The sequence below is a fragment of the Beta vulgaris genome, chromosome 7, assembly GCF_026745355.1.
Source record: "Beta vulgaris subsp. vulgaris cultivar EL10 chromosome 7, EL10.2, whole genome shotgun sequence".
Classification (NCBI taxonomy): domain Eukaryota; kingdom Viridiplantae; phylum Streptophyta; class Magnoliopsida; order Caryophyllales; family Amaranthaceae; genus Beta; species Beta vulgaris.
In genome coordinates, this window is record NC_079208.1 from 5,924,411 (window position 1) to 5,935,307 (window position 10,897).

Here is a 10,897-nt window from a genome sequence, read left to right on the forward strand (position 1 = left end):
GCTTTTTAGGATATGATATTTTCTTGTTTAGAGCAAATGGGTGCATTTATTTTTAAAATAATTTCACCTGTAGTTGAAGAAGAGTTTTATCAGATATTTTTTCTTTGTTTCTGTATCTCGTTATCGAAGATGTTTTTTTGTTTTGTTGAGGAAGATGAAAGTCTTCATATCTCTCTTGCCTTTAGTTCTTTATGTTAAGAGAACTAGTGAAGTACTGTATCACGTGAGTTTTTGTGGCTTTTGTCTGTCACTATTTGTAATACTCCGTATTTTTGGAGTTATTTTTTTATAAATAAGAAAATATAAAGAATATAATTGAAAGGTGTTTTAGTATTATTTACAAAAAATAATAATAGAATAATATTAATACAATTTGAGTACACTTAAAACCCTAACGTAATTCTTTTATCGTTCGGTTTATTTTAATTTCGAAATAAATAAATTAACCCGAGTCCTACTAGACCTAGTTTTACCACACTATAAATAGGAGAGAATAAGAAAAAGAAAAGAACCCTAATTCTTCTCTCCTCTCTTAGCCGTCCTCTCTCCTCCCTCAGCCGTTTTTTTTCTCTCTTTCTCTCAGTTTCTCTCTCCTCTCTTCTCTTCTCCTTCGCCGTTTTCCCCCTAAGCCTTAGATTGTGTGATGTAGTGTGTGATGCGAGGCGTGTGAGAGTTTGTGCGACGGAGTGTTCGGAGGTCTGCGCGAGTGGGGGTGCGAACTGTGCGAGACGAGCGAAGGGTGGTGCGAGTGTGTTGTGCGAAGAGGCGGACTGTGCGAGGTGGGTGCGAGGAGTTGTGCGAGCAAAGTCGCGCTGTGCAACAAATCCAAGTGCAGAGCGAGCGTTGCGACGAGATCGCTGCTGTGGTGGTGCGAAGCAACGTCACTATCGTGCGTGTGCGAACCAAGGAGGGTTCGTGCTCAACTGCTGTGCGAGCGCGAGCATCAAGGGTCGTGCGAGGTTGTGGTTCGAGACGAGGGTGGTTGCGTCGTTGCCGAAAGTCGATCTTCGGAGTTCGGTTGCCGGCAAGATTAAGTGGTATAAACCTAATATGTATAATATGATATTATATTAGTTTTAATATGTATTATTCTGTCTTTCTATTAGTTTAAGTTGTAAGTTAATTAATTTGTAATTTGAGTAAATTAGTACTTAATTAAGCTGTATAATTAATTTATGTTGTAAATCTGATTTAAGGTGTTGTAATTAATTAAGGTGTGAAGTAAACAAAATACAAATATCAAGTAGAGGGTAAAGAAACCCTAGCCTCCCCTCTCTTTTTCTCTTTCTCAAACCCTAGCCTCCCCCACCACTTCTTCATCAAATTAGGGGCTGCCATGGATGTTTTCATCCATGGTAAGCCCCTTTTCCCCTTTTATTTTCAGTTTTTAGTTCATTTTCTTGTTTTGTTCAATAAATTAGTCTCTCTTTATGAGAGTTTCTCAAACCCCGTTATGGGGTTTTTAGTTTCTATTTTGGAAATCTCCTTCTCCCCTACGGGAGTTGTAAGTATGGTTCTTTTGTTTTTAGGTATGAGAAATTATTCTCATTAGTTGAAGTTCGAGACTCAACATGAAGGTATTGGAATCTCGGATGCGATCAACCTGACTCGATCAAGAATGTTCTTCCCAAACTATATCAGGATGATAGACTTCCTCATCAATAGCTGCTTGATTCAGCAAATACAAGGGGGCTGTGCTATATTGTTCGATCTGGTTCATTGTAGTTTCTTCGAAGACGAATTTGATTTAGTCTTGTTTAATTGTATCTTGTTTTACTTTAATACCTATTGTAGATGTCGTTTGACCTTCAATTAATGAAATTTCTCTTTCAAAAAAAAAAGTAAGGTGTGAAGTAAAAAAAGTAGTTTATTGATTTTTAGATGGAAAGTTATAATGACCTTGCTATTCGAACCTGATTTTAGGAGTATTGGACATAAGACTTGAATGGACTTGGTAAAATTGGATTATCAAACTAACTAAAATCAGTTTGGCTCACTAACATTGACTCTTAAAAGACGCTAAGCTCAATAGAGTAGGAAAGAAAAGGAAGTTAATAAACAATGAGATAAGCTATCGTTTATACTTCGAATTACTAAGTCGATATAGTTAGTCACGTATTAGTTGATAGTATTATCAAGGACGTAGCACTGAAGTACTTCCTTAATCGTTTAGGTCCCAATTTCATAAGCGGAACGTTTGGCTAAGACATCGAAAATTCTCTGTTACAAGGTACGTACACGTACCAGTTTAGTTGCAAGTACTAGTATCATGATTAGGTTGTGATTTATTCCATCGGAACCTAGAATCATGATAGGGAACAATTTTGATTGTTGAGATTGTTTAGTAACATGTTTATGATTGGAAATCGATAGGTGGCATTGTAATGCGTAATTCTATCGTATTATGAACATGAGCATTGGATTCGTATTATTTGATCCATGGTGTAACAAGAGTGTTACAAGAGAAAATATTTGAGTACTGTATCTAATAAAACGTGTTAAACGATTCTATGTTATTGTGGTATGAATGGACAGTATTAAGAATGAACTATGACAATAAACTTGTAGTTGGACTCCCTACAAGTGATGAACAATGGGGGCAGTGTGGGACTTGTTCTACACTCCTACGTAGGCCTACTGTGACGACAGTAGTGTCCTTATAAAATTTGATAACTCAAGTAGGTGGAAGGTTCCGTACGATCTTGGGGGTATGCATACTAAAGTGATGGATGTGAGACGAAATGAAACCGTATTTGCATTTTATCTAATAGACCAAGTTGTCTATTAAGGATTGAGTAGCCCGTATGATTCTAGTAATTAAGATGACGGTGCCCGTTCGCTGCCAACTAAATAAAGAGTAAAGGATGTAATGTTATTGTAGTATCATGTCTGGGAATGTTCATTATTGTTCTGTTTATGTTTGTATGCATTCAATGGTTTACTATGTACTCAACATAGCTGATTGTGTGTTATTTTGTGTTTGTTGACCTGCAATGAACCATTGATGCTACAATGGGGAGCAGACTAGGTGTACTGGAGCTGCTGCATAATAATGAGCATTCGGGGGGTAGTCCTTAGTCTTTGAACTTTGTAGCGTTTTAATTAAGTATTATAAGAATATTAGGATTTACTTAATTAATTGTGTTTTGAATAAAAGGGGTCGTTGATGATTCCCGAGTTGTAGTTACATTTTTTATTCCGTTGCATTTCAGTTTTCGAGACAACGTTTTGAGTTAATATTCCTTTTTAATAAGCTTTGCGTTTCATCGCAGCGGTAACACTCCCAAAGTCGATGCGACGTAGTCGTAGACATTTATGGATTTTGGGGGTGTTACACTATTGCCTTTATTTTTTATTTTTTTTAATGACTTTAATGTACCTTCATTTGATGTTACAAGTATTGCCTTGATTATTTTATGTAGTTTGCGGTATATACGTATTACGTTAAAATAATGGGTTTGTTACTTGTGTCAGTATATTTTGTTTTCCAATTTTGAATTATGAGTTATTAAGACCATTGGCAAACTGTGTATATTACTGCATAACAAGGCTTATGTTCGAGTAACATGTTTTTTTTCGTTTGTACCAATTGAGTTTTTGGTCGAATATATGATGTATATACATGGTGTTTAGTATATAAAATCAAGTGAAAGTTGAGTAGTTCAAATTTTATTAGTTAGGGAGTATCCACATCACCTCTAGTTATTAAAATTTTATTTTAGAAGCACATGTGGAAACTAGACTTTGTTGCATTTAATTGTGTAAGATATGATAAGACTTACCCACATGAATTTTATTGTATCTGAATAATTGATTGGGGTGAAGTATCAAATTTCGTTTCTTAAGCATCTCATAAGAATTAAGAAATTGATACAGTTTAATAGTTTCACTGTATGATTATTATAATCTAATCGAGTAGAACTTTAGCCCACATACAAGTTTTATGTCACTAAATTCATATTTCGCATGATATACATTGGTAAAGCATGATTAATGTTCACATTATTGGTAAAGCATGATCAATGTTGAAAATCTCAAATTTGATAGTAAACATGATAATTAGTATCTCTATTTTATTTTTCGCTGTAGTTTTACTTGGAAATATTTCTGATATCAAATGTGACATTCCTGAATTAAAGGGTGATAATTATAAGGTGTGGAAAGAGAGAGTGCTACTACAGTTGGGATGGATGGACATTGACTATGCTATTAGGAAAGACGAACTACCTGGCATTACCGAGACTAGTACTCCACATGAAATTGATCTTTATGAAATTTGGGAGAGGTCTAACCGCCTCCCTGTTATATTCATAAAGACCAAAATCAGTGCTAGTATTCGTGGTTTCGTCGACCAGCGTACAAAAGTCAAAGAACTTATTAAGGCGATGAGCGGTTTGCATCTTCTTATAAGCTCTTGCTAGCACCTTAATTATGTAGTTTTCATCCATAAGGCTCACTCAAACTAAGGGAGTGCATGGTCATATCATGCGCATGAGGGACATTGCAGCTCAACTTAAAGACTTGGAAGTTACCATATCTGACACTTTCCTTGTGCATTACTGTAACACCCCCTATTTACCCGCTTTTCAATAAATAATTAAGTAAATAATATTTGAGTAATTTAGGAGTGTTACCGCCACATGGCTAACATGCTTTCGGCAACCAACTCCTAACTAACAAAATAACTTGCAGCGGAAGACTTAACCAAAAATAATAATACTTTTTTATTAATAAAAGTAAATATTGTCTCAATTCAATATAAATTAAACACCCTAATCTAGTGAATATTCTCTTCTTAGTATGCTCCCATGCACATCTTTCAAGAATATATCTTTAAGAATAACTTATTTTCAAACACTTTAATAATAATTCAAGAATAATCTTTTAAGAGCAAACTCTTTCCAAACACTTGAATAATAATTCAAGAATAACCTTTTAAGAACAAACTCTTTCCACACAACTTGGATTAAAAACAATCTTGAAAACAATTCCTCTCTTTATCTCCCCTTTTATTTTGCCAAGTGTGCACACCCCCAAGTTAGTCATCATATCGCGGAGCTATATCAACGGGTAACTATAATTCACAACTACAAATATGGGCAAAGTGACCACCCATAAAAGACCACTTTGATGACATAAATGATTATTTAACAAAAAACACCTAATTTTTTAGACGAGAGGCCTCTTATATTATAATAAAAAAGACCTCCTTTTTATAAATGTGGGCAAAGTGACCACCCAATATTAAAGAAACCACTTATTTTTGTTAAGTGGTTATTTTAATTTTGTATCATTTTAGAAAATATTATATGGAATCCTAAAATATACATTAGCGGGATGATTTGTAAATTTCAAAACAAAAAAAAAAAATTAAAGGCGCCTAACTAATAGCCTTATTCCAATTTTAAAAATTAAAGCCCTAACTAAAAGAAATACTTGATTCCTTCTTCACTAATCACAATTATATGTGATCTCAGCATTCTTCTTCCCAGGCCAGAGCACCGATACTGCAACATTAGAACCGCCTGATTTTGCGTGCGAAACCACCCAAAATTCCTTTGCCGGCTACCGTTTCCAGTACTCTGAATTCACCGGCGGCCAATATTCCTCGCAGTCTAGTCGTCTTTGCCAGCCTTTTCTCCCGACGACTGAATTATCGCATTCTGCTACTCGACTTCGCAGTATACTCTGTTCCATTGCAGTCTACCACCACCGTGTTATCGCCGACGATCGAATTACCCGGTAAGTGTCGAATTCATCTCGCATTTGTAGTTGTTTGTTTGTTATTAGTAGTTTGGATATGTATATTAATTTGAAATTTTGGAATTGGACACTAGGGTATAATTGAATTCTCATATTTCTTTAATTATGGATTTGGTTCAAATATGAATGTCAGGCCTCATCAATCATGGAAGGTTTGGCGCAAATTCAGAATATGAAATTATTAGATTTTTATCTCAAAATATCCTACTTTCGATTATAAGAGGAGTTGGTCACTGGTCAGTACTGATGCAATTTAGGTCTTGTAATTCTGTGCTAGCTGTTCTTGTTGGAGTGTGGATACAGTTGTAGTGTAGCCTTGAGCTTGTGATGTATAATCTATTTTTTTAATAGACAGAAAGAAACAAGGGTTTGGCGCAAATTCAGAATATGAAATTATTAGATTTTTATCTCAAAATATCCTACTTTCGATTATAAGAGGAGTTGGTCACTGGTCAGTATTGATGCAATTTAGGTCTTGTAATTATGTGCTAGCTGTTCTTGTTGGAGTGTGGATACAGTTGTAGTGTAGCCTTGAGCTTGTGATGTCTAATCTATTTTTTTAATAGACAGAAAGAAACAAGGGTTTGGCGCAAATTCAGAATATGAAATTATTAGATTTTTATCTCAAAATATCCTACTTTCGATTATAAGAGGAGTTGGTCACTGGTCAGTACTGATGCAATTTAGGTCTTGTAATTCTGTGCTAGCTGTTCTTGTTGGAGTGTGGATACAGCTTGTGATGCAATTACTCTTTTTTATCATGTCATTTTCTTTCTAGGTTTTTTTATTGTCATCTCACTCATGTGTAGTTGGGTTATTTTCAGTCTTGAGAGCTGATGCAAGGTTGTTTTTGGTATTTTTCCTTGCCGTGGCCTATTTTATAAGGCAATTATATCTGCCCAACTTTTGTATATATTAGTAGAACTATCCTGATGCTTTATTGCATTATTTGTCTTTAATTGCCAAAAGACCCGGGGCATTAGGTTTCCAGTTTTCCATGCTTTTGGGACTTCTAGATTTCAGACTTGTACTTGAAGTCTTTTTTATGAAGTGACCAGCTGGTCTCTCTTTTATGGATATTTGGATCAAGCTCATGTAAGGCCCGCTTGAATAGAAGGAATGAGACAGTTGAGTCAGGCTGATTTCTTTTTATGAATGTGCTTCAATTAAAGGCATTGTGTTATATAGTCTTCAAGAACAACTTAATTCCAAACTCTAACATTACTAGTAACCAAGAATGGGATAGATTGGTTATCCTGCATCTTCCAGGCAAAACTGTTTTTTAGGCTAGAAAATATGTGTTCATGCTTCTCTTGTTGGAACTGTGATTAGGTACAGATGATGTTACTATGTGTATATCCATCATGTTCAATTAGTATATCCTAGCTTTATTATTGTAAGTTTAGATCGGTAAAAACGAACTATTGATGTGCTTGAAATTTTTTAAATTGAATGTGTGAAAACGAGTCGAATCATCTCTATATAAGTTTTGACTTTGATTCATAGAACATAGGAGCAAACAAGATCATATGTTTTTGAGTAGTTATCATTATTTGTGCATATATATGTAGAAATGTATTTTCTTAATCATGTAAACATAAGCTTTTCTTTGTGAACTTGTTACGTGTAGAGATGGATCGGAGTTGTATTACCATGACAAAACCCGGTGACCCAGAATATATAGTTGGAATAAAGGAATTTATTAATTTTGCTGTGATGAATGCTCGTGGCAATGATAGATTGCCATGTCCCTGTTTTATGTGCCACAATTTATTGCATAAGAGAGTTGATGAGATATTAAATCATTTGACTAAATGGGCATTTGATCGAACATACACTCGTTGGATATTTCATGGTGAAGTTAAGGAAAAAACTTTACCTATGGATGATATGCGTGAAGGTCATGATACTGATGAGGGTGATAGGTTAGAGGACATGATACGTGTAGTTGAGGAAAATTTTGATGGTAATCCTACTATGTTTGAGAGCATGTTAAGTGATTCTGAGAAGCCTTTGTACAACGGTTGCACTAAGTACACAAGATTGTCATCTGTACTCAAGTTATATAACTTGAAAGTAGGTGGTGGTTGGAGTGATGCAAGTTTTAGTATGTTACTTGAAGCGGTGAAAGACATGCTTCCCGAGGATAACGTTCTTCCAGGTGCTACTTATGAGGCCAAAAAGATATTATCTACTATGGGCTTGCGCTATGAGAAGATCCATACTTGCCCTAATGATTGCATACTATATCGTAATGAGTATGAATCATTAGACAGTTGTCCTGTGTGCAATACCTCGCGATATAAGAAAAAGGTAGGAATACCTGCTAAGGTTTTATGGTATTTCCCAATAATACCAAGGTTTAGACGTTTGTTTTCAAATCCCGGGGATGCAGAGAAGTTGACTTGGCATCATAATGGTCGTATTAAGGATGGGTTAATGAGACACCCAGCTGATTCACCACAATGGAGGTTTATCGATGGAATGTTCCCTGAATTTAAGAAAGATGAACGTAACCTGCGCCTGGCACTATCTACTGATGGCATGAACCCGTTTGGCTCCCTTAGTAGCACGTATAGTACTTGGCCGGTAATTTTGGTTACCTATAACTTGTCTCCTTCCTTGTGCATGAAAGGAAAGTACATGATGTTGTCATTGCTTATTTCTGGACCAAAACAGCCTGGAAATGACATTGACATTTATTTGCAACCTCTTATTGATGACTTGAAGATTATTTGGGAAAAAGGTGTTGAGGTTTTTGATGCACATCGCCAAGAAAAGTTCAATTTGAGGGCAATGTTGTTCTGCACCATCCAAGATTATCCAGCATATGAAAATCTTTCAGGGTATACAGTGAAAGGGAAGGCACCTTGTCCCTTATGCGAGGATGGTTTCAAGGGAAGAAGATTAAAAGCATCAAAAAAGAATGTTCTTTTTGGACATCGTCCTTTTTTGCCAAGTGATCATTTATATCGTTGGTGAAAGAAGGCCTTTGATGGGGAACAAGTGTTTGAAAGACATCCAAAAATCTCAACGGGTGAAGAGGTGTTTGCAAAGATAAAAGATTTTCAAATCACATTTGGGAAAAGAAACAAAAAAGATCTTCCTACACAGGGCTATAAAAAGTGTTCTAATTTGTGGAGCTTGCCTTATTGGAGACTCTTGTTTGTTAGACGTTCTTTGGACATAATGCATATCGAGAAGAATGTGTGTGATAGTCTTATTGGTACATTGTTGAAAATCCTTGGAAAGACAAAGGACGACCCTAATGCTAGAGATGACCTCAAGCAAATGAAAATCAGAACCGAACTTCATCCCGTAAAGAAAGGAGATAGAATTTTTTTGCCTCCGGCTGCTTATACATTGTCAAGAAAGGAGAAAAAACAGTTTTGTGAGTGTTTGGCTGGAGTGAAAATGCCGCAGGGTTACTCTTCGAACATTCGTAGCCTTGTTTCTATGGAAAACCTGAAACTTGTGGGTCTTAAGTCTCATGATTGCCATGTTCTAATGCAACACTTGTTACCAGTGGCTCTTCGTGGTATTTTGCCTAAAAATGTTAGAGTTTCCATTACAAGATTGTGTTCTTTTTTTCATGTAATCTACAACAAAGTCATTGATCCAAAAGACTTGGATGATTTAGAAAGTGAAATTGTTGTGATTTTGTGCCAATTGGAAATGTACTTCCCTCCATCATTTTTTGATGTCATGATCCATTTGACAGTACATTTGGTGAGAGAGGTAAGATATTGTGGGCCTGTGTATTTGAGAAATCAATACCCTTTCGAGAGGCAAATGAAAACTACTTTAAAGAGTTAAGTGAGCAATCCCATATAAGTGAGCAGCTCTACCATAAATTTCATCAAGAGTCTCAAAAGTTACACCTCTTAACTTACTTTAAAGAGTTAAGGTTAGCCCTTACACAATCCTTTGGGTCTTCAAAGTCTCAAATAGTACTATCTTAGGTGCAAACCTCATTAACTCCAAAGATTTGCTATAATACTCATCAACAGACATATTAGCCCCCATCTCTGGATTGGTTAACTCCATAACCTTTTGCTTCCTTAAGTACGAAGGGTAAAACTTAGTCCTCAAGGCATCTTTAAACTCGTTCCACCCAAAGTTTGGATCCTCTAAAAGACCATCTTTCTTTTGTTTCCACAATAGGTCTACCTCAGCTCCCAAATAATAAACAACATTATTAACTCTAAGGTTTTCAGGGTAGACTATGGCATCAAAAAGCTTATCAAATTCTCGGATCCAGTTTTCTAAGCTAGCTGGGTCCATTTTCCATGGTAAGGCGGAGGTCTGACTACTCTTACCTTCTTAAAGACCTCACCAAACCTTTAAACTCTACTTGGTTTCTTGAGTATCTATCACCTGGGTGACGTTTTCAGTTACCTTTGCTAGCCTTCTAACCATAGAACTCGTACTCCTTCCCCTTCTTTCTACCATTCTGCTAGCAATAAGGGTGTTTGAGGATATATCTCAATTAACACTTGTAGAATAGTTGCGTATCTACCAAGCAATTCAATAAACATGTAAGTATAACTAGTTCAAACAATGCAATCACATACTTCATATATCATGGTCAAATATTGGGCCTTATGCATAACAACTACTAGAATATTTGAGTGTACGTATCAAAAAAATTTTAAGACAACTAGGCTGCTTCATGGCCAAAACAAAACTATATATTCTCGTTACTGGAGACTTCAAACTTGGTAGCCGCTCAATAACATTCTCCAACTCGTCAATCCATATAATCATATTGGCCTGGGTATTCTCGAGGGGTATATTCGGGCTATCAGGCTCAGATGAACCTTCATATCCCATGCTATCAATTGAAGAAATTGTGGATACTAGACTAGATTGGTCAATATCAATGGCATCCCCACCCCTTTGGCTCCATCTATTTCTATATACATTAATTCGATGCCAAAATGAAGAATAGTGGCTAACCAAACTTCGATGATCCCTGGAACTCATGATTATCTCTGTTACCACTCCCTAGTTGGTAAGACTACATTAGTGTACTTATCATGGAGGATTTGGTATTTGGGTATCTGAGGAAGGTGAATTAAGGCTAACAGAATTTGGTAGGGTTCCTCACTAACCCATGGCTTTTAGTCAAATG